Raw genomic sequence first — 18,380 nt, 5'->3', positions numbered from 1 at the left:
AAAGCCACTAGCATCATGGCTGACCCCCACCACCCCTCCCACCAACTGTTTACTCCTCTTCCATCTGGAAGACGACTCTGCAGCATCAGGAGCAGGTCTGCGAGATTGTGCAATAGTTTCTTTCCCCAAGCAGTCCGGCTCCTGAACACCATGCTGCCCTCCTCCACACTGGACTCTTTACTCCACACACTCTCTGGATTACATAATACTACTTAATACTGTACAGTAATCCCTCCTCCATCGCGGGGGTTGCGTTTCAGAACCCCCCGCGAAAGGTGAAAATCCGCGAAGTAGAAACCGTATGTTCATATGGTTATTTTTATATATTTTAAGCCCTTATAAACTCTCCCACACTATTATAAACATTTCCCGCACAATTATACAGCATAAACCCTTTGTATTCTCTTAGATATTAGGTAAGATTCGTTGAAATTATGTATGTAAACACAGTTTATATACAGTAAAACCTAAATATTATTTTAAAGATATTGTGTGTCTCCGATATCACATATGTCACAGCCATTACGACAGACAGGCCACCAGCAATAAATACGTACAATGCAAGAAAAATTGTATACAGTAAAATGTGTGTACAGTGACACTAAACTATGTACATGTAATAAGTACTGTACGTAGATAATTAATTATGGTTACTCACCAACAATGACACGACGACTTGTCCGATAACGGTGAGTTTAATTTTACTGCACAACAAAGGATAGCGTTACAGCTCTTCTAAAGGAGCCTCTTCAGGCGACTGTGTAGCACCGCCGTTGTTCTTCTTCCAGCACTCTACAATCCAAATCCCTAAAGCAGATTCCATCCAGATTACTGCCTTATCACGTCCACTTGCAACTCGTTTTGCGCCCTGGTTAAAGGACACTGCGGCCGTAGATCTTATATGCTTTTCCTCCTTTTTAAATAAAAAGAGTCGTGGACTCATTGATGCCGTAATGGTGTCCTGCAGTGGTGTAGCTATTCCCTTCCTTCAACATATCCAAAACTTTTACCTTTTCTGCAATCCTTTGCATCTTCTGTTGGCGCTTGGACACGGCCCCTGAAGCAGTAGCAGAAGCACGTTGATGCTGAATGAGTGAGATGAGACTTCCTGGTTAATGCAGCACTCCGTCGCTGAGCCAATCAGCAGCACACAGGAACTTAACTGCGTGCTCTGATTGGGTAGCTTCTCAGCCATCCGCCAATAGCATCTCTTGTATGAAATCAACTGGGCAAACCAACTGAGGAAGCAAGTACCAGAAGTAAAAAGACCCATTGTCCGCAGAAACCCGCGAAGCAGCGAAAAATCCACGTTATATATTTAGATATGCTTACATATATAATCCGCGATAGAGTGAAGCCGCGAAAGTCGAAGCGCGATATAGCGAGGGATTACTGTATATGTTTTTTAGTTATATATATATATATATATATATATATATATCTTGTGTACTGCACCTTTTGACTCTGGAGGACAATATTTCGTCCCACTGTGTACTGTAAGTATATTGTTAGGATGACAATAAAGCTCTACTTGACTTGACTTGAGTTTAGTGATTTTACTTGTATTTATTCATTATAAGAAGTAGTTGTATAATATTTACAACTGACTTATAAGGGGTGGGGGGCATTACGATTCAGCATGAAAAACCTTTACAAATTAAAACACAGCATAGCACACATGGTGCAGAGTCATATCACAGCATTTTTAACCCACTTAATCTAACTGAGGGTAACTACTGCCACGGCCTATCCTGGCAGCATTGGGCACAAAACTAGAATCAAACCTAAACTGGCCAATTTAGAGCATAGCACACTAATGCACACAAGTTCAGTTTGGAAGAACCAGTTAGTCTAACCTGCATGTCTTTGGGATGACGGTGGGAAAACTTATGAAACTGGAAAAAAAAAAAACACACAAACAGCGGACGCACGTGCGATTTCCACACACACACACAAAGGTGCTGGATCTGTGAAATAGCAGCACTAACCACATTTCTCAGAACAGAACAACAAATACAGATTTATTATCGTTTCAATTATTGCAGTTTTGTTAGTGATGGTCCAGGTGGGACTGAATAAACCTTACAATCATTGTTTCAGTTCCATTACAATAAAAGCCTTCATCTAAGGCATTTCAGTTAAAAATCACAACACTGTGTGTTTAATTCTCATTTATTAAGCACTGTGTGACCCTTAACAAGTAATTCAATCCGTCAATACTCCAATTTAAAAAGGTATGTAAACAAACAATTGTACTTTACCATGAACGTATAAGTCAACTTATATCAAATCTCTACAAGAAGCCCATAGCTCTCTTGTCATAGAACAGCCAAAGGTTCTTTTAGACACTCAATTCAGATTTTCAGTTTCATTACAATTACATGATGACAGTCTGAATAACTAGATAGGAGATCCATAAACTTGTCATGCCCATAGTAAGACATGGTAGATTGTTCCTTTTTTTTCTTGCTTATAGCAGGCTCTGGGTGCCAATTTGATTGAGGTTTTACTCTCAACAACCTAATGATTAAGTTCTGCGACAATCAATGATCAGTTTTGCCAAAGTTACAAGAAAAAGACTCATTTTTTATTTTCGTCTTTACTCTATTCATCCATCCATCCATTTTCCAACCCGCTGAATCCGAACACAGGGTCACGGGGGTCTGCTGGAGCCAATCCCAACCAACACAGGGCACAAGGCAGGGAACCAATCCTGGGCAGGGTGCCAACCCACCGCAGGACACACACAAACACACCCACATACCAAGCACACACTAGGGCCAATTTAGAATCGCCAATGCATCTAACCTGCATGTCTTTGGACTGTGGGAGGAAACCGGAGCGCCCGGAGGAAACCCACGCAGACACGGGGAGAACATGCAAACTCCACGCAGGGAGGACCCGGGAAGCGAACCCAGGTCCCCAGATCTCCCAACTGCGAGGCAGCAGCGCTACCCACTGTGCCACCGTGCCACCTATTCTATTCATACCTCACAAATTATTGTTCTCAGAGGAAAAAAAAATATTTTGATGTTTTGATATCCCTAAAGCACAGCAACTCGATACTGAAAGGACAGATTCTTAAGAAATTTTGTGGAAACGTGCATTTCTTAGTCCTAACAGTTGATTAGGTTATTGGTCAACAACAACAACATTTATTTATATAGCACATTTTCATACAAAAAATGTAGCTCAGCTTCAAGCCTTTGAAATTCAAAGTTCTGTAATACTTAAATCTACTACTGCCAACCAAACCACTGCTCAGAAGTTCACAAAATTTGGAATACATAATATTTATAACTTTGAAGGAAACACTTGAGTGAATTCTTAGTTTTCAAAGTTCAAAATTTTCAAGGACAGTAGTCAAAATAGTTCATTTTTATTTAGAAAAAACACCTTTATACATTTTATCCCTTAACAAAATTACCAGAAATACCTGTTTGTAGCAAGCATTTCATTTTTTGTTTTTTTTTAAAAAAAGCATTTTTAGTTTGAGCTTGAAACTCTGCATCTTATGTTTAGGAACAATAGGCACCAAGCCCTAGACCATCCTAGCTACACAATGATAAACTGCAGGTTTCTACTCCTTCTTCTCCAAGTTTTACACCTTATATTAAAAAACAGTGTAATGGAATTAATTCACATAGTTACAGGTCATTTGACTCATTAATTCATTGTTCAAATTTGAGTGTCACGGATGAGCGGGGACACTGCCTGGCCGGGACGCCTGGACAGTCCCCGAGTTGGACGATACTTCTCCTCGGCTGCGAGAGGGCAGCCGCCCAGGCCTAATTGGGGGCCACAGGAATGGAGCCAGGACACTCACCACTGTGAGAAGACGTGGCCACCGCCAGGGGGCGCCCGGACAGTTAGGGAGTCCTGGATGGCAGCACTTCCGCCACACCAGGAAGTACTGTCGGAAGTAATCCCAAGGGCACCCGGTGTGCTTCCAGGTGGTCTCGTGACACTTCCGCCACACCAGGAAGGGATGTCAGGGGGAGCACCTGGGGCTCATCCGGGTCATAATAAAAGGGGTTGCCTCCCTCCACTAAGAGAGCCAGAGTTGGGAGGAAGAAGACGAAGCTTGTGAGGAGGGAGAGAGGAGGTCGAAGGTGAAAGAGAAGAAGAAGAAGAGAGAAAGAGAGAGGAGGTTGAAGGTGAGAAGTGAAGAAGAAGAGAGAAAGAGAAAGAGAAGAAGAAAGAGTTGGTGAAGGGAGGCATTGTGGTGCAAAAAGGAAATAAAGAAGTGTGTTTTGGACATTCTGGTGTCTGTCTGTCTGTGTCCGGGGTATGCTTTCCACAGGGCTAGAAAAATAAGATTTTTAGTGTCATAAAAATATTTTTAAATACGTTTGCCTTTAAAGCAACCTAAAATGAAATTGATAAACTTCAGGGGTATCTCATCTTTCATAAATGTTGGTATATTCACACCATATTCTGTATTCATTGTGGATAAGGTCACATCCATAAGATTTTTATTTTTCAGTATCAGTCTGATAATATAATTTACAGTGGGTACGGAAAGTATTCAGACCCCCTTCAATCTTTCACTCTTTGTTATATTGCAGCCATTTGTTAAAATCATTTAAATTAATTTTTTCCCTCATTAATGTACACACAGCACCCCATATTGACAGACAAAAAAAAGAATTTTTGAAATTGTTGCAGATTTATTAAAAAAGAAAAACTGAACTATCACATGGTCCTAAGTATTCAGACCCTTTGCTCAGTATTTAGTAGAAGCACCCTTTTGAGCTAATACAGCCATGAGTCTTCTTGGGAAAGATGCAACAAGTTTTTCACACCTGGATTTGGGGATCCTCTGCCATTCCTCCTTGCAGATCCTCTCCAGTTCTGTCAGGTTGGATGGTAAATGTTGGTGGACAGCCATTTTTAGGTCTCTCCAGAGATGCTCAATTGGGTTTAAGTCAGGGCTCTGGCTGGGCCATTCAAGGACAGTCACAGAGTTGTAGTGAAGCCACTCCTTCGTTATTTTAGCTGTGTGCTTAGGGTCATTGTCTTGTTGGAAGGTAAACCTTCGGCCCAGTCTGAGGTCCTTAGCACTCTGGAGAAGGTTTTTGTCCAGGATATCCCTGTACTTGGCCGCATTCATCTTTCCCTCGATTGCAACCAGTCGTCCTGTCCCTGCCGCTGACAAACACCCCCACAGCATGATGCTGCCACCGCCATGCTTCACTGTGGGGACTGTATTGGACAAGTGATGGGCAGTGCCTGGTTGTCTCCACACATACCGCTTAGAATTAAGGCCAAAAAGTTCTATCTTGGTCTCATCAGACCAGAGAATCTTATTTCTCACCATCTCAGAGTCCTTCAGGTGTCTTTTAGCAAACTCCATGCGGGCTGTCATGTGTCTTGCACTGAGGAGAGGCTTCCGACAGGCCACTCTGCCATAAAGCCCTGACTGGTGGAGGGCTGCAGTGATGGTTGACTCTCTACAACTTTCTCCCATCTCCTGACTGCATCTCTGGAGCTCAGCCAAAGTGATCTTTGGGTTCTTCTTTACCTCTCTCACCAAGGCTCTTCTCCCCCGGTAGCTCTAGGAAGGGTTCTGGTCGTCCCAAACGTCTTCCATTTAAGGATTATGGAGGCCACTGTGTTCTTGGGAACCTTAAGTGCAGCAGAAATTTTTGTGTAACCTTGGCCAGATCTGTGCCTTGCCACAATTCTGTCTCTGAGCTCTTCAGGCAGTTCCTTTGACCTCATGATTCTCATTTGCTCTGACATGCATTGTGAGCTGTAAGGTCTTATATAGACAGGTGTGTGGCTTTCCTAATCCAGTCCAATCAGTATAATCAAACACAGCTGGACTCAAATGAAGGTGATCTCAAGGATGATCAGAAGAAATGGAAAGCACCGGAGTTAAATATATGAGTGTCACAGCAAAGGGTCTGAATACTTAGGACCATGTGATATTTCAGTTTTTCTTTTTTAATAAATCTGCAACAATTTCAAAAATTCTTTTTTTTGTCTGTCAATATGGGGTGCTGTGTGTACATTAATGAGGAAAAAAATTAATTTAAATGATTTTAGCAACTGGCTGCAATATGACAAAGCGTGAAAAATTGAAGGGGGTCTGAATACTTTCCGTACCCACTGTATTTCTGTCTGCTATGCAAGATACCTAGCGATCATATGTACAATTAATACTGCTACATCAAATACAAATTGATATACTGGTGTCTTAGGGCAGTTCAGTTGTGAAGGGCAACAGGTTTTTGTTTTAATCCACTTTCTTGATAAGAAGCTAACTATTGCTCAAGTAACATTTTATTTTTATCTTCCTTAACTTGCTTAATTGATTCTTTTAGTCTTAAGCAGTTGGATTCTCTGATTTTACATGTAACTGCTTCTTGTTTTCTTCACCACCTGCTAATTAACAAAAATAAAAGAAAGATGCAGCAGCTCCTCCTTTAACTTGGTCCCATTTATACCTGCGTTTGTTCATCCTGAAGTATTTATTTTAATTACATATTTGGAAATAAACGAAAGAGAGAAAAGAGAAGGATGGAGGTCACTAACTTAAGAAACTGGGTTGGAACAACAACAAAAAAAATCTCCAGCCACTGTCGACCCCTGGGTTTACCCCCTTGGTGCCTGCAAGCTTTGATCTCAATTTCTTCTTTTATTTGGAGTTTTCAATTAATTAAGAAAACTACAGTTTCCGAGTTTCTATGTTTTCTTCTATAATCCATAATAAAAGGTATCAATTTGCTTGACTTGTCACTACATTCTATAAATCCAGAAATTACAAACTGGTTACGGTAAATTATTACTGGATGAAGCCAGCATTTAACTGCGTTAGATGGGAATGAATTCATTCTTTTTGGGCTATTCTTTTTTTAAATTTTATTGATTTTATTGTAATCATTCCATACAAATAGATCAATTTTTACAAAAAAATAGGATTAAAAACAAATCAACCCCCACCCCTGAGAAAGACAGCATGGCCAACGGAATAAAACTTAAAGCTAGTAAAAATAGATAAATTGATGAATTTAATAGGTGGATAAAGATAAATGGAGAAGAAAAAGAAATGGGGAGAGAATCTGCTTCCTCAGTGCTTTAAGAGCTTAATCTAAAATGTTATTGATTAGATCCTGCCAGGTTTTGAAAAAGTTCTGTACAGATCCTCTAACTGAGAATTTGATTTTTTCCAATTTCAAATAATATACAACATCAGTTACCCACTGACTTAAAAGAGGAGAGTTAGGATTCTTCCAGTTTAGCAAAATATGTCTACGTGCCAATAGTGTAGTAAAGGCCATTACAGTTTGTTTGTCCTTCTCCACTTTAAGCCCATCTGGAAGAACACCAAACACAGCTGTTAATGGGTTAGGAGGGATTGTGACACCAAGGCTGTCTGAAAGCCACTTAAATATTTTGGTCCAGAATGATGTTAATTTAGTGAACACCCAAAACATGTGACCCAGTGAGGCTGGAAGTTGATTACAGTGTTCGCATGTTGGACTTTTTTGGCTTTTTAATGTTGTGTTCTTAATTAATATTCAGGTTATTGGAGCCATTGTTTGATAGTAAGATACCCTAAACACTAAAGTAGATACAAACTTTTAGTACTGATTGTAACTTCTACCTGTGTCCAATCCGCCGATATTAATTGTCAGCATTTGGATACAATTAAGACTTGCAAAAGGTCACCTAATTAAGCAATAATTTTAATTAAAGGTAAAAATAGCTCACCAAATGTGAAATTAATAGGGACAAAAACCTGCAGCCACAGGGGTCCCCAGGACTGAACTGTGAAAACACTTGGCATAGACCATTTATCACACGGACAACACCTTTGATGGGATAAAGCAGGGGTCTGAAACGTGAGACCTGGAGGGCTGTAGTAGTTGACTGCAGGTTTTTGTTCCAACCTGATTGCTTAGTTACAAACCAGTCCTTGACAATAGCAGATCTTAATGAGACTGGCGCTCTCACAGCTGGACTACTGCAACGGTCTTCTGGCAGGGCTCCACTTGACTGCTACTTGGACCTTTCCAGCTCCTCCAGAAAGCAGCTGCTCAACTGGTGTTCTCTATTCCTCATTTCACTCCTTCTACTCCTCTGCTTCAGTCTCTTCACTGACACCCTGTTGCTACAAGGTTCCATTTCAAAACTCTCATCTTGACCTACAATTCTCTGAATATCTTAATAATATCTGTATATCTAAATATAAAATACTAGTCATTAAGCCTGTTATAATAATAGGCGCTATATCAGTAGTGCATAAACATTAGTAGGAACAGTCTATATTAAATGGCAAGGGACTTTGACCTCATTCTGTTTGTTGGTCGTATTTTTCTTTGTCTTTCAGCCTTTCTTTTGTTGATGTTTACTTGCTGAGCTGACTGTTCTTCGTGGGCTGCCGCCGTGTATTGTGTGTCTTTAATTTTCTGTGACAGTGATACTATCTTGTACGGCTGTATTCAATAAGGGCGCGCACAAAAAGGCGAGCTTCAAAAAGGTGACCTCAATTGAGCGCACCTTTATTCGCTGCGCCCAATTGAGGTCGCCCTTTTGAGGCTCGTCTTTTTGTGCGCACCCTTATTGAAGGATACCGTCTTGTACGTCCGCTGGCTTGTACGTCCGTAATATACCTTTAATTTTCTCTGGCGGTAATACAGGCGTGCGTGTCGGTAATATGCCTTTAATCTCCTCTGACAGTAATACTGGCTTGTATGTGGCTGTAATATGCGTCACTGTATTGTGTACCTTTAATTTCCTCTCGCAGTAATACTGGTTTGTATTTCCGTAAAACGCCTCTAACTTTCTCTGACAGTAATATCGCACCGTGCCCCGCGCATGTGCACTTCATCAGAAAACACCCACACACGGACACCTGGATGCACATAGGGATTTTATATATATATAGATGAAAATAAAATGTGAATATCTGAATATCTTCTCTTAATATCTATAGTCCTTGGTCTCTCAATATATCTTATCAAAGAGTCCTCATTCTACTTCTGCCTGTCTGCTGACCACCCTACCTTTTGCTAAACCCGCTACGACTGCAAAATGCTTCTCCATTCTTGCTCCAAAACTGTGGATTGATCTACCTTTGGCTAATCAAATTGCACCCAATTTACTCCTGTTAAGGAGCATTTTCAAAAGACACCTTTCATGAAATATTTTGGAACTACAGTACTTAGTTTTTCTTTCAGAGGACAGCTGTTATTCTATTAACAAAGACTTTGGCATACTGATTTTAATCTCGTCTGGCTGATGGTATAATTACATAGTAGTAGCAGTATGGCTCCCCCTTGCTCACTTTATCCTGTTCTCTGTTGCTGTTGATGCTTGCACCTTCTATTCATTCTTGTATACAGGCAGTCCCCGGGTTACGTATGAGATAGGGACTGTAGGTTTGTACTTAAGTTGAATTTGTATGCAAGTCGGAACAGGTACATTATTTTAATAAATGTTATTGTTGACCGACTGTAACCAAGTGCTCTGCCAATGTATGATGGAGTTTCACCTCTCTCTGACCTTTTTATTATTTCTACTTTATTTTCAATGGTGATGGTTTTTCTCTTCTTTACTGTATCACCAGCACTTGCATCAGATTTGTGTTTCAGAGACATTCTTGAAGGGTGAAGACAAAAGGTTAAGATGAGCTCTTCTGCACAGCACTGTACACGCTATCACAGCAGATTAGGCACCAGTCATCAACACGTCTGATGTATAGAGTGGTCCAGATCTAATTATGTAATTTTCATTACGCGATAACTTATTCAGTTTATTACATAGAAAATCACCCGAAAAATCCCGGACCATCGAGAAGTGTACGAACTGACGACACGAAGAATCGTCTTCGCGCCGAACTGGAATCGTCCCCACATAAATCAAAGTCATCCAGACGATCTGGATCTGCAGAATTAGATCTGGACCACCCAACTTCCTGCTATGTGCGTAACAGTACAAGCAGGCTTGCTATTGAGAATGAATGGGGGCAGTTCATCACCAGCCCACATCACAGTCACCTCCACTACAGTATGCTGCCTGCAGTGTCCCGCCGCACCACAACACGCAGCCATCCGAGGCACACTACAATGCTACCCCCCCATTTCCCAGTTCACCCTCAATGGCCTCCGTTCAGCCACAACAGGGTCACCACTTGCAGCATTACCAGCCGCCCACCTAGAACGAACAGGGCAGCCGTGTGTGGTGGGTGGGCAGTGAAACCGCTTACCACCGGGAGCCACCCGACGGATACTACACTGCATGAGCAGCGAAATCGACCCCCTCCAGCCTCCGCTTGCTGAAGATGACGGAGTGGCAGTTACTGAGGCACATGCGTCGCACCTGCGCCCCGTTCGTATGTCGTAGGTCGGATGTCCGTAACGTGGGGGACTACCTGCACATTATAACTTGCTTTGTATCCTCTGCTAAATAAATAATTGTATACCTTGTGTTTTCAGGTCATACGTAAATCGTACACTTTTTTTCATTTCCAAAGATAATAATAATAATAATTCATTATCACCCAAATGATTTGCTGCCTCAAGCAAATGAGAAATTCTCAGTCCTTCACTTTTTTTTTTTTACCCTTGTCTGCCTTCTTCCAAATATTTTTAACCAGATAGCTCACGATGGAATACACACGGATGTAAATGGAAACAAGTTAGACGGAGAACTGCAGCTTTTTCTATCATTTGCAAAATAAAAAAGGCCCAAATCAAAACGGCGAATGCAGCTGTTTAGGACTAAAAATAGCTGTAAGAGCCAATCTTAGAAAGTTAATGTTTGATGTTAAATTCATAGGTTTGCTTAATTTACAGTGGGTACGGAAAGTATTCAGACCCCCTTCAATTTTTCACTCTTTGTTGTATTGCAGCCATTTGCTAAAATCATTTAAATTAATTTTTTCCCTCATTAATGTACACACAGCACCCCATATTGACAGACAAAAAAAAAGAATTTTTGAAATTGTTGCAGATTTATTAAAAAAGAAAAACTGAACTATCACATGGTCCTAAGTATTCAGACCCTTTGCTCAGTATTTAGTAGAAGCACCCTTTTGAGCTAATACAGCCATGAGTCTTCTTGGGAAAGATGCAACAAGTTTTTCACACCTGGATTTGGGGATCCTCTGCCATTCCTCCTTGCAGATCCTCTCCAGTTCTGTCAGATTGGATGGTAAACGCTGGTGGACAGCCATTTTTAGGTCTCTCCAGAGATGCTCAATTGGGTTTAAGTCAGGGCTCTGGCTGGACCATTCAAGGACAGTCACAGAGTTGTTGTGAAGCCACTCCTTCGTTATTTAAGCTGTGTGCTTAGGGTCATTGTCTTGTTGGAAGGTAAACCTTCGGCCCAGTCTGAGGTCCTTAGCACTCTGGAGAAGGTTTTTGTCCAGGATATACCTGTACTTGGCCGCATTCATCTTTCCCTCAATTGCAACCAGTCGTCCTGTCCCTGCAGCTGAAAAACACCCCCACAGCATGATGCTGCCACCGCCATGCTTCACTGTGGGGACTGTATTGGACAAGTGATGAGCAGTGCCTGGTTGTCTCCACACATACCGCTTAGAATTAAGGCCAAAAAGTTCTATCTTGGTCTCATCAGACCAGAGAATCTTATTTCTCACCATCTCAGAGTCCTTCAGGTGTCTTTTAGCAAACTCCATGCGGGCTGTCATGTGTCTTGCACTGAGAAGAAGCTTCCGACAGGCCACTCTGCCATAAAGCCCTGACTGGTAGAGGGCTGCAGTGATGGTTGACTTTTTACAACTTTCTCCCATCTCCTGACTGCATCTCTGGAGCTCAGCCAAAGTGATCGTTGGGTTCTTCTTTACCTCTCTCACCAAGGCTCTTCTCCCCCGGTAGCTCAGCTTGGCCGGACGGCCAGCTCTAGGAAGGGTTCTGGTCGTCCCAAACGTCTTCCATTTTATGGAGGCCACTGTGCTCTTGGGAACCTTAAGTGCAGCAGAAATTTTTTGTAACCTTGGCCAGATCTGTGCCTTGCCACAATTCTGTCTCTGAGCTCTTCAGGCAGTTCCTTTGACCTCATGATTCTCATTTGCTCTGACATGCATTGTGAGCTGTAAGGTCTTATATAGACAGGTGTGTGGCTTTCCTAATCCAGTCCAATCAGTATAATCAAACACAGCTGGACTCAAATGAAGGTGATCTCAAGGATGATCAGAAGAAATGGAAAGCACCTGAGTGAAATATATGAGTGTCACAGCAAAGGGTCTGAATACTTAGGACCATGTGATAGTTCAGTTTTTCTTTTTTAATAAATCTGCAACAATTTCAAAAATTCTTTTTTTTGTCTGTCAATATGGGGTGCTGTGTGTACATTAATGAGGGAAAAAATTAATTTAAATGATTTTAGCAAATGGCTGCAATACAACAAAGAGTGAAAAATTGAAGGGGGTCTGAATACTTTCCATACCCACTGTATATATAATATCAATTTATTATAGCTGCATAGAATATGGTATAACCTTTTACCCCCTGTAAGTTAACATGAGATAGAACTCTCTTAGCTATCTATATTACTAAACCACAGTTAATTTATGCACGGCGGATGCACGGCGGACGCACCGAGGACTGCGGCCTTGCCGCCCGCCCCAGAGTCCAGAGTCAAACGCAGCAGCTTCCCAAAACACGGCAGCTTCCCAGAGTCAGTAGGTGGTGCCAAATAACACAACGTACTGCGCCGTGGCGCCCACCCCAGAGTCAAACGCAGCGGCTTCCCAAAGTCAGTAGGTGGCGCCCATACTTGCTCTACTCCACTGTGCCAGGAGGCTCCCACAACGCGCTTCACACACACCAGAAGCAAAGACATCACGGCTCCACAATGAAAGAGCTCAACTAGCGGAAATACAAAACGAGCCCGTATGGATAAACACAATGAACGAGCGCGCCCACAACGCGCTTTTGACACAGCACAGGCAAAGGAGGCGCGTATCCAAATGGAGGGAGCTCAACGATTAGTAATACAAACATGAGCCCGTACGGATACAAACAATGAACGAAGGCGCCCACACAAAGAAACCGCTTTAGTTCAAATAGGGTTATTGAATTAAAAGGAAACTTTACCATTTCTACGACCTGTGAACTAAACCTGAGGTAAAGCGTGCACGCCAGGTTGTACAGCCGTCCGGATGCGACCGCCCACACCACCGCATATACCCTCCATGATATTTCATCACGCAGCGGCTTCCCACCGAGGCGCATATTGCGCTGTGGCGCACGCCCCAGAGTCGAACACAGTGGCTTCCCAGAGTCAGTAGGTGGCGCTCAAACAACACAACCTGTACACTACACTTGCTCTAATCCACTGTGCCAGTAATATAGATCACATAACGGTCACAGACTCAAACCCAGCGGCTTCCCCGACTCAGTGGCTAGCACACGAACACCACAACCTGTAAACTAAACTTGCTGTGCTCCACTCTGCCAGCAGTCGGTGTCAGCAAAGGCAACAGAATCACGTCTCCACAAAACGAAACTGCTTTAGTACAGATATGCTTATTTAATTAAATGACATTTCCCCAGACGCACCCACCCTCCATGATAGGTCATCCATCCAAATATCGGACGGAACAGAAACTGATTGCCATTCTTGGATTTCTGATTCGCTAGCAAATCGTGGGCTTACTTGTATCTGTAGAACAGAGTGTTAAATAAGCTAGTTAGGGAATAGTCTTACTGCTGGCATGGACTGTTAGATATGTTACAAATAGGCTGATCTTGCTTAACGTGCCTAAAGTATGACTGTATGGCCAAACTTAGATAAAAGAAACAAGATATATAAGCCTTAAACAGAAGTTTTCTTAAATGAAAACTTTTCCTTTGCTATCATGTGAAATGTTTTGCTTTGCAATTTTACTTAAACTTTTAAAACAAAGATATTTGGTTTGTGGAATTATTTGAACAAGCGTCACACTGTTGCTTGAATCACCCTATAAAGTGAACTAAAAGCTGGAGAACGTTGGACATTTTACATAAACACAGCTGCAATGGCCATTGCTGGTGAATCTAAACATGAGAGGCAACTAAAATAATAAGTACTTCGATGGCAAGAACTGATTTCTCGTTATGAAATTAGGATGGTCTGCAATGTTACCACCCCTATGTTTTTCCACCTAGATCAGTGGTCTTAAACTCCAGTCCTGGAGCACTGTTTTCATTCTAACCCTTTTCTTAATTGGTAATCAGTTTTTGCTGCTAATTAATTCCTTTTCCATTCATTTTAATTGACTTGCCTTTTAAGATTTCTTCCCCTGAATTGCTTCATTTCTTTCCTTAAATGGCACCCAAACAGAAATGAAATGTGAACTGAGTGAGCCAACAGAAGACCAACTAAGTCAGGGCCTCAAACTCCAACCAGCTGCTTCATTAAGCGCCAAGTCTTGTTGTTAATTAAACTCGTTCTTTAATTCCATGGCTTGTTGCTCCTCTCATTGTGCAATAGCAGACATTTCTGAAATTCCTGATTTTCTCTTTTCTAAGAGCTCTGGTCAAATGTTTTGGGGACCTGAGCAGATCGACATTCTCGAGACCTTCACCTTTCTTTAATTTTCAGATATTGTATGATGGATACAGTTTGCTGGTCATGCTTTGGCTCATTTTATATTTCATTATTGTTTGGCTGCTAATTAATGAAAAAGAAACAATTATTGGGTCTGAGTCTTCAAGAGCAAGTCAATTAAAATGAATTCAAAAGAAGTTCATTAGCAGCAAAAACAGATCACTAATTAAGGAAAGGGTTAGAATGAAAACCTGCAGCCACTGTGGCCCTCCAGGACCGGAGTTTGAGACCACTGACATAGACAGGAACAGAAAAACATAGATCTATGTTTCTAGATAGATAGATAGATAGATAGATAGATAGATAGATAGATAGATAGATAGATAGATAGATAGATACTTTATTAATCCCAAGGGGAAATTCATATTCTCCAGCAGCAGCATACTGATACCATCCATCCATTTTCCAACCCGCTGAATCCGAACACAGGGTCACGGGGGTCTGCTGGAGCCAATCCCAGCCAACACAGGGCGCAAGGCAGGAACCAATCCCGGGCAGGGTGCCAACCCACCGCAGGCATACTGATACAATAAACAATATTAAAGATTGATAATAATGCAGGTAAAAAACAGACAATAACTTTGTATAATGTTAAATGTTAACGTTTACCCCCCCCCCCCCCCAGGTGGAATTGAAGAGTCGTATAGTTTGGGGGAGGAACGATCTCCTCAGTCTGTCAGTGGAGCAGGATGGTGACAGCAGTCTGTCGCTGAAGCTGCTCCTCTGTCTGGAGATGATACTGTTTAGTGAATGCAGTGGATTCTCCATAATTGACAGGAGTCTGCTCAGCACCCGTCGCTCTGCCACAGATGTCAAACTGTCCAGCTCCATGCCAACAATAGAGCCTGCCTTCCTGACCAGTTTGTCCAGGCGTGAGGTGTCTTTCTTCCTAATGCTGCCTCCCCAGCACACCACCCCGTAGAAGAGGGCACTCGCCACAACCGTCTGATAGAACATCTGCAGCATCTTATTGCAGATGTTGAAGGACGCCAGCCTTCTAAGGAAGTATAACCGGCTCTGTCCTTTCTTGCACAGCGCATCAGTATTGGCAGTTTTTATCTATGTTTTAATTTTTATGTTTTTATCTCCCGAGTCTATGTCTTTTCATCACAATCTTAATTTCTTTTAGCACAATTCTTGAACTACAGCTTCTTGTGTATATAAACTTATTGTTTCATACATCGTAGCAAAAACTTATCAACTCTGCGCATCTCTAAAATGTTGTTACTACTCTGTGCATAACCAAATTAACTTGGTGATTGTGATTGGGGTGACATGTGCCATCCTGCATAGTGCACATGCCTTACTATCAGTCAGGCATGTGCTGATAGCGATAGAGGACATTAAATATCAACTGCTACATTTGAAAACCACCAAAATCTGTCATCTAGGATGTTAAAGAAGGACGGTCCCATAAAGAATGTTGAAAAAGTACAAACGGGAAAATTTAAAGTTAAAGTTATTGATTTGAGTGAGGATGAGTCCTGTTTAATGTTCTGCTCCCAAGCTTCAATTTGACATTTCCTGCTTATCAGATATAAGAGTGTTTTTGACACTTAGATTTATTTGGCAGACACTTGTGTTGCTGTTGTATTTAATTAGAAAATTCCTTGCATACCTTATTAAACATGTCTGTGTTTTTTCTGTGTTTATCTGGTTACATGGTCTCTATGTTATTCCTAAAAATTAGAGTGGCAACACTCCAGAGTCTGATTTTGCAGACCCCAGTGCTAAAGCACAACAGGCTACTTGGAATGACAATAAGAATTTTCAGGCCCGTCTAGGTGTTAGGGATGTGATTAAAAAATAATTTAAAAGTCAGCTTACATTAAATGGGCCATTTATTTGGGTTATTCATAAATAATAACAAAACATCAATGTTCCTGTCCGTTATGCTGTCAAAAAAACGATATACCCAACGGGCTCTACTCCATCAACATTTTTTAAGACATCGCTCAATTCACTTTTCTATCCAGTGATGTTTCCACTAATTGTATTAATTTGAATTTTAAGGGAAACGTACAGTTGAGTCTCTGTGCGTATTATTTAATGCATTTTGCTAGAGAATTTTTCCACAAACTTTAAACTCAAACAGAAGAGAGTACTTAAAAAACACACACAAACTAAACAACAAGCCAATCACAGACTTCAGGTATTTACGTTAGTAAGGAAAGCCCGCCTCGCTTCCTCCCAGGAAAGCAGACACTTCATCGGAAAAGCTCGCACGGCCCAATGCCATTGGAGGAACGCACGTCCGTAATACGTTCCCCGATCAACCCGATTGGATTCGCGTTTACACCGTGACGCAGGCGCGGCACTATCAGTTAAATTGCCTGATTTAAACTGCTCACCTTTTGGCATGTCACGGAGTTGCATCCTTTCAATCATAAAGTTGTCAAAAAATCAACGGCAACGCCAAAACGTGCACCTTTTGATGCAGAACGAGAGGGTTATGCCTCTCTTACACAACAGCCATTTTGAGCCCACTTTCTTGGTAGAAGCAGCGGGGGAGACGTATGGGCGACGGCTTGCTCTTTTTTCTTTAAAGTATCAAAATCCAAAAAGATCTACAAAGAATTATATGTGACACAGTATTTTAAAGTTAATGTATGATTCTTTTTCAATGCATTAGAAAGGTGTGCTTTCTATATTGTTGTTCTATTTTACCATATCTTCCCTGACTGTAAATAATGGTATGACTCAGCCAACAGTGGGTCATTCCTGAAACTCAGCCAATCACCATCAAGGAAATGCAATGTCCAATCAGAGTTCAGTAGGCGAGGTTAGCGCGTGAGTTTCATTCACAAGCGGAACAGATGCACGAGTAGTAGGTGCAAGCTGGGAGATGTCAAGATATGAGGAAAGTAAGACAATGCCGTCACTGATGGACTGAGATGCCGGGAGCTGTGTTTATGATCTGTCAAAATCTGAGCTATGAAAATTCAGATAAATTCCTGGATATGATACTAAGCAGTGGATGGATTTGTATAACGAACGGACATAATGTATTATTTCGTACTCATCTGTGCATGCGGTGTAGCCCGCAAGGTTCACAAAATCAAGAAACGGCGGAAATTCTTTTATTTGTGTGTATGTGTGTGATGTTGTTATATTTCGAAACGTCATGGGGCGCATTGACGTTTATTGTTTGGACTGCAGAACGTGAACGATCGTGCTGTGTGTAGGTTTGTTGAGAAGCTCACGAAACAAATCACATTTGTTTATTTTTCTTAATTCCGTGGACTTCCACTTACAACATGGCCCGTTTTACGATTTATACAAATTGAGTTTATCACCTCGTTCTGCTCTGGGTCAATAATGTTGTCATGCTTCTTTGAGGATACATTTAAGTTGAAATTTCTGTTATGAAAAATAAGTATTCAGTGACGGATTGTTTTAGTAAAAGCACTGCCGGTGTGAGAATACACAAGAGGATGGCATATGGGGCTTTACATTAGATCAGCATGCTTAGTGCTAATTTGTGAACATAATATATCTTTATTCACGCAGAGAAAATCCCAGTGGGTCAGTCCATCATTTAAGAATTGAGTAGCACAGTGCAGTAAATTTCTCTTACATGTTTAAATGTATCAATATTAACATTCTATCCCATGCGTTATTAACATTCTATCCCTTGCGTTTCACCATTGAAAAATAAGTGTAATGTAAACCTTATAGAGGCAGCATCTGTCCCATTAGCACACAAACACGACAGACTGCATATTTTGACTACTTTAATGAAAGCAACATAAATATTAGCAAAAAGCAAGTAATATTTAATTTATAGTATAGAAAAGTTCAACTTGTTTGAAGCA

General features: G+C 41.4%; 1 protein-coding gene across 2 annotated transcripts in view; it reads right to left on the bottom strand.

Annotated features, from left to right (window-relative positions):
* Positions 1-17,063, bottom strand: part of znf438 (zinc finger protein 438) — a 164,824-nt gene extending 147,761 nt beyond the window's left edge. For both annotated transcript variants that reach the window (XM_028804324.2, XM_028804326.2), the window contains exon 1: positions 16,917-17,063. The gene's annotated coding sequence lies outside the window, so the exon portion shown is untranslated. The remainder of the gene's footprint in view (positions 1-16,916) is intronic.
* Positions 17,064-18,380: the final 1,317 nt, after the last annotated feature.

This window comes from Erpetoichthys calabaricus, chromosome 6, assembly GCF_900747795.2.
Source record: "Erpetoichthys calabaricus chromosome 6, fErpCal1.3, whole genome shotgun sequence".
NCBI classification, from domain to species: Eukaryota; Metazoa; Chordata; class Cladistia; order Polypteriformes; family Polypteridae; genus Erpetoichthys; species Erpetoichthys calabaricus.
This window is presented reverse-complemented; position numbering and strand designations above follow the sequence as displayed.